Source organism: Orycteropus afer, unplaced genomic scaffold, assembly GCF_000298275.1.
Source record: "Orycteropus afer afer isolate SDZICR_OR568_19922 unplaced genomic scaffold, OryAfe1.0 scaffold00865, whole genome shotgun sequence".
In the NCBI taxonomy this organism is placed as follows: domain Eukaryota; kingdom Metazoa; phylum Chordata; class Mammalia; order Tubulidentata; family Orycteropodidae; genus Orycteropus; species Orycteropus afer.
The window spans coordinates 427,261-434,217 of NW_006922452.1; the positions used below are offsets into that span (position 1 = coordinate 427,261).

The 6,957-nt window shown below is 40.2% G+C and overlaps 1 pseudogene; it reads right to left on the reverse strand.

Annotated features, from left to right (window-relative positions):
• LOC103212175 overlaps positions 1-6,957 on the reverse strand; it is a 55,782-nt pseudogene that overhangs the window by 40,998 nt on the left and 7,827 nt on the right.

The window sequence follows — 6,957 nt, forward strand, 5'->3', positions numbered from 1 at the left end:
AATTAAAGAGTAAAAGTTTGAGCAGAAAGAAGATTTGCATAATTTCAAAATATCTACCCCAAAGTATTTATGAATGGTCCAGGGAAAGACAGTAACTTTACAAAGGAGAAATTTGACAAACAATAGCTTAGCCAAGTAGGCATCACTAGTTAATAATGTATGCCGATATCATGAGCCCCGTGGTATGTGAGAAGGGTTCCATATCATAGTGGTGCTATCCTTGAGGAAAAAGCGGAACTTCACTCAAGTCATGGGAAAATATTGGACAAATCAACATTGGGGCACATTCAACAAAATGACCAACCAGTATAATTTAGAAGTATCAAGGTGATAAATGACAAGGAAAGCCTTGAGAAACTATTATAGATTAGAGGAGACTGCAGAAAAATGGCAGTTAAATGCAACGTGGCATCTTGAACTGGACCCTAAAGAATGTTATGGGAAATATTGGTGAGTTTCAAAAAAGATCTGTAATTTACTTAATAATAGTGTATCAATGTTAATGACTTGGTTTGGGCAATGAGATTCTGATTATGTAAAATGGCAATGTTAGAGAAACAGGGGTAAGGAACATAAAGAAACAATTCTTACTATTTTTGCAATTTTGCTCTAATTCTAAAATTATTTCAAAATAAAAATTTTGTTTGTTGCTTTTTAAAAAGAACATGTCAATTTGATTTACATTTTGTTCTCATTTCTTTTGTGTATCTTCTTCTGAAATCTGATTATCCCTGGTCTTGATACTAACAATAACACAGAAACCCAATACTGATACCTAGGAAACTTCATAACAAAAAACAAAATAGAATGTCAAAATAGAATTCAAATTGTTCTCCCAAACTACTATTAATAGATGGCATCAAAGAATATCAATCAAGCCAGGAACCTAATACTTTTTCTCTCTAAGCCTCAGTTTGTGATAGGACAATATCTGTAGATGGAGGAGCAAGACCTTAATTTTGACAAAGCAGATGTATTTCAGAATTAGATGTCCTTTAAAAATTTTCTTTGCTTTTAATAAATGCAGGCACTATTGTTTATATTGTTTATTATTTAAAAAGATATTTTCTATTGTTTTTTATTATAATTTTTTTTCGGTTTTTGTTGTTGGTGAGAATATACACAGCAGAACACACATCATTTCAACAATTTCTATAAGTAAAAGGCAGTGACATTGATTGCTGTTTTCAAGTTGTACAACCATTCTCACTCTCATTTTCCAAGTTGTTCCTCCCCTATTTACAAAAACTCTCTGCCCCTTAGGTTTTCTTTTTTTTTTCTTAGTTGCTTTGCCATTTTGACCCCATATTGTTGTTGTTCTTGTTGTTAGGTACCATCAAGTTGGCTCCAACTCATAGTGACCTCATGTACAACAAAATAAAACACTGCCTGGTCCTGCACCAGCCTCACAATCCATGCTGTACCTGAACCCATCGTTGCAACCACTGTGTCAATCCATCTTGTTGTGGACCTTCCCCTCTTTCGCTGACCCTCCACCTTACCAAGCATGACATCCTTCTCCAGGAAATGGCCTCTTCTGACAACATGACCACAATAGGTGAGATGAAATCTGGTCATTCTTGCTTCCAAGGAACATTCCTGCTGCACTTCTTCCAGGACAGATTTGTTAGTTCTTTTAGCAGTCCATGGTACTTGCAGCACTCTTCACCAACAAACACAATTCAAAAGCATCAGCTCTTCTTCGGTCTTCCTTATTCATTGTCCAGCTTTCACATGCCTATGAGACTATTGAAAATACTATGGCTTGGGTTAGGTGTGCCTTAGTCTTCAAGGAGACATCTATATGATCCCATACAGAGGGACCTTGAAAGAGCACAATGCTCAAGGTAGACATTCTTTACTGTTGTTGTTATGTGTCATGGAGTTGGACCCGACTCATAGCAACCCCTCCTTGACTTTCTGAGGTAGTATCACTATGGAAGTAGATTGCCCAACTTTCCTTCTGAGAAGTAGCAGGTGGGTTAGAACCACCAGCCTTCTGCTTAGCAGTCAAGTGCCTTAGGCACTACACTACCAGAGCTCCCACATTCTTTACTAGTTAAGCTCAACTATTGTTTGATTTGAAGACTTCAGGGAAAATTTTTGGTTTAAGGTTTTAAAGATCATCTTGGAGTTTTAGGGGTTCCTTCCCCCTCCACAGTTACAGAAAATCTGGAGTCCATGTGAATTTTAAATTCTGTTCTGCACCTTCCTCATTTTGACCAGGATTCTTCTATAGACTATTTGGCCAATATGCTCAGTGATTGTAGGTAGGTGCCAGCCAGCTCTTTTGATCTCATAGCAAAAGAAGAAGTTGTACATGGAGGAAGCTAGCCACACATTCTATTTCTTACTCCTATTCCTGATTCTCCTTCTTCCTCTGTTGCTCCAGGTGAGTAGAGACCAGTTCTTGTACCTTGAATGTCTACTTGAAACCTTTTAAGACCCTAGGCATTAAGCAATGAGTGATGAGGTAGAACAAAAGCACTAAACATGGGTTATTGGGCCAATCAACTAGGATGTCCCATGAAACCATAAATCATAACCCTAAACCTTCAAATCAAAGAATCAAATCCCCTGAGGGGTTTGATTGTACATAAGCAGTCTTAGTAATTATTCTCTTGTTTTCCCTCTGTCATTACTGTAAATATATCTATCACATGACTGTCACTGGCAATGCTCATTACCAAAATGATATTTTCCAGAAATATAACACTTACGATTGGCAAGAGTTGTCATTTCCAGGAACATAGAGTTGCAAATGCAGATTGACTGTTTTTATGATAAATTGCATTTAGGATCTTTTTGTATAAAGAGATTTTTTGCTTGCATTATTGGAACTGAGCTGTACTTTCTTAGGGAGGGGCCCAGACTGTCTGATATGCATAGACAACCTTATGGTAACCACAGCTCATTGGGTGTCTGGATTCTAGGTATATAAGCAATACTTGGCCTCCTTTATCATAGTTAATCTCATGCCAGTCCTTCAAGGCAGCTGTCATTATCCCAATTTACCACATGAGAAAAGTTAAGTTCTGTTTTCAACTAGCTAATCAATAGTCGAGACTTGGAGTGAAACCCTGATTTCTCTGCCACCAAAGCTACACAAATTCAGTTTCTTATAATAGGAAGCCCAAGACACTGACAGTCTAACATCTTAATAGATGAGATTGAGATGATTTGGCCAAGTGAATACCTTAAAAATATCCAGGGACCTTTTGTCCAAGAGTTTTGATGATGTGGTTTGCACCGGCCATCTGAGCACCTTCTGCTCTCTAGTTGGCATATCACCAGCAGTTCTACTTCCTGTCCAGAAAACCCCCAGGGGATCAAGGAGACAAACCTAACTAATCTTCCATGGGCAGAAGCAGCCCCCTTCCAGAGAATGTGACATCTAAACTTAGTCTTGAAATATGCTATGTTGGTAGGTGCCGTTGAGTGGATTTTTGACTCTTGGCTAACCCATGTGATAAAGTAGCACATCCCACAGGGTTTCCTAAGCTGTAATCTTTATGGAAGCAGATTTCCAGGCCTTTCTCCTGCGGGACCACTAGGTGGGCTCAAACTGGCAACCTTTTGGTTAGTAGCCAAGCACTTACCCATTGCACCACCAAAGACCCCTTTGAGATATGCTATACAGCCAGAAAAAAATTTTAAAAGGGAAACAGGGTTCCAGGCAGAGAAATCAACATGGACAATTTTACAGAGACACCAAATGGGAAGAATTACAGGTAGAATAGGGTTGGTAGAGTTTAAAGGGACACTTTACATGTATGTGAGGCACACAAATAGGGTTAAATCTCAATCTGTATCTTCAACAACTGTGGTGGTTGTGTTTGTGTGTCAACTTGGCTGGGCCTGGTTGAGTGGTTGGGCAGCTGCTGGTAGTTATTCTCCATGATGAGACTGGCAATCAACTCCATGATGGAATCTACTGTGAGCAGCTGAGTAACTGCCTTTAGGTATGTGGTCTGCTTCCCATATATAAGCAGCAAGTTTGGGAATGGTTTCTAGCCTATGGCACGCTTGAACCCTGCATGCAGTCATGTTATTGTTCAGCAGCCTGCCATGCTCTGTCAACCTTGGGGCTTTCAATGGACTTAAGATAATGGCCTACCATGTGGTTTGGTAACATCGGTACTGTGCCTTTTTGTCAACCTTGGGTTTACCAGCCTCAGCAGCCAGCAGCTGAATGAAGAAAAGCCTCCAGCTTCAGTGGGCCAGGAGCAGGAGGCAGAGCTGGACCCCAAGGTTGAGGGGCTTTCACCCAGCTCCTAGAGCCTGGCATTTTGAACTTGGACTTAAAGCCTCTAAACTGTACAATAATAAACTCCTGTTTATTAAGGTCATCCCATTTGTGGTATATTCTTGTTAGAGCAGCACTAGGGAACCAGAACAACAACGTTGCAGGCTAGCTGGGGAGACCCAACTTCCACACATAAAGGTGTTAAACTTTAAAATGAGGCTCCTGTTACTGTGCTGGTTGACATTATAGATCTATTTCTGAATACACCATAACATGTCTCTCAAACATCTTACCTCCTCCTGTATCCTTTTCTCACTTCCTTTCCACCTCTGATGTACATAGAAACTCACTCTGAAAAACAAGAAAAAGAAAAGCTGACTACCTCTGAATATTTATTAAGTTGAAAACCCAATGATAAACTTTACATTGTTTAGTGAAGATGTCATATAAAACTCTTATTCCTGCAAATTGAGCTGCTGAATATAGAAACTTGATTTGGATGGGAAGAATTGAAAAAAAATACGAGAGTATTTGGCTGCTGTGTTTTGCAACCTTAAGCAATGACAGAATAATACCAAGCAGTGAGGATTGATATTTATCATTAACTACTGTTCAGGCACTGAACATAAGAGCATTGTTTTGGCTACTTTGTGCTGGTCTAACAGAAATACCACAGGTGGATGGCTTTAACAAACAGGAGTTTATTTTTTTTTTTTTACAGTTTTGGAGGCTAGAAGTTTGAGTTCAAAGTGACGAGCCCTAGGGGCTGGGTGAAAGCCCCTCAAACTTGAACTTCAGCTCTGCCTCTTGTTCCCAGCCCACTGAAATTGGAGGCTTTTCTTAACTCAGGCAGCTGATGACTGCTGAGGCTGGCAAACCCAAGGTTGACAAGTAGAAAGGCACAGTCCCAATACTACCAAACCACATGGCAGGTCACTATTCAAGTCCAGAGACAGTCTCAGGATCAGCAGGAAACATGGCAAGCTGCTGAATGAAGACTCAGCTACATGCAGGGTCCAAGTGTGCCAAAGAGTTGCAGAGACTTTTCTCAAAACTTATCATATACAGGAAGCAGACCACATTCCTAAGACAGCTACTCAATGGCTGCAGTAGATTCCACCATGAAGTTGAGTAAATATCATGATGCAGAATAACTACATCCACCTGCCTAGCCACTCAAAACCAGGCCCAGCCAAGGTGACACATAACCTTAACTACCACAAGCCTTTATTGAGTGCTAACTCTCAGCCAGTCCTTGAACTAATTGCTTTACAAGTATCTTCTCATTTAATCTTCACGACCACCCTAAGAGGAAGGTTCTAGAATGTTTATCCCCTGGCTACATAAAGAAATGGAGGCATAGAATGTTTAAGTCCTATGATGCTTAACTTTCTATGTCACCTTGGCCAGCATATAAACTTTTTTTAAAAAGAAGGTTGCCATAGAGTTGATTCTAAATCATAGTGATCACATAGGACAGACTAGAACTGCCCCATAGAGTTTCCAAAGCTGCAAATCTGTACAGATGCAGATCACCACATCTTTCTCTTATGGAGCAGTTGGATTCATACTGCTGACCTTTTGGTTAACAGGTAAGCATTTAACCACTGTGCCACCAGAGCTCCTAACTAAGCTGTACCAGAAACCAAACCCACTGCTATCAAATTGATTGGAACTCCTAGCTACTCTGTAGTACCCAGTTATTCAGGAAAATTAGCTGAGTGTTGCTGTAAGTATCATGTAGATGTGATTAGTTTTTGCAATCAGTGGACTGGAAGTAGATGATTACCCTCCATAATATAGGTGAACTCTTCTAATCACCTGAAGGCCTTAAGAGCAAAAACTGGTTTCCAAGAAAAAAGGATTCAGCCTCAAACCTGTAACATATACACCTGCTTACATTTCCAGGCCTATAGATTTTGGACTTGCTTTGTTGTTGTTGTTCTTGTTAGGTGCCATCGAGTCAGACCCAACTCATAGCAACCCTTCCTTGGGTTTCTGAGGCGGTATCACTATGGAAGTATGTTGCCCAACCTTCCTTCCAAGGAGTGGCTGGTGGGCTTGAACTGCCAGCCTTCTGGTTAGCAGTCAAGTGCCTTAGACACTATGCTACCAGAGCTTGCTAGTCCCCACGATCACATGAGTACCAATTTTTTAAGCTCGCTCGCTCGCTCTCTCTCTCTCTCTCTCTATATATATATATATGTTGGTCTTGTTTTTCTAGAAAACCCTAATTAATACAATAAACTTGGCCAAGTTCTCCAATAAGTAAGTAACTAAACTAATAGTTGCTCCTAAGTGCATCTGATACCTAAGTCCCTATACCAGTTGTCATCACATCACTTCTGACTCATGGTGATCCCATGTGTGTCAGAACAGAACTGTGCTCCTCAAGTTTGTTGAAGCCTAATTTTGGGGAAGTAGACTCTCAGACCTTTCCTCCAAGGTGCCTCTGGGTGGAGGTAAACCTCCAACCATGCAGTTAGCAGCTGATCATAGTAACCAATTACACAACCTGGGGACTTCAGGTCTGTTTATCGAACCCCATAAAACCTACATGAAAGCCATAAAATGCCATTAATGATTATCTATGTGTAGAGATGTGACCATTGCCTTCACAGACTTCACCCATTATAAGCACAATAAAGGGTCATTATTGTACATGTATGATCTTGAATATATCCCTCCTGAATTTAGAGATCATCTAAAGA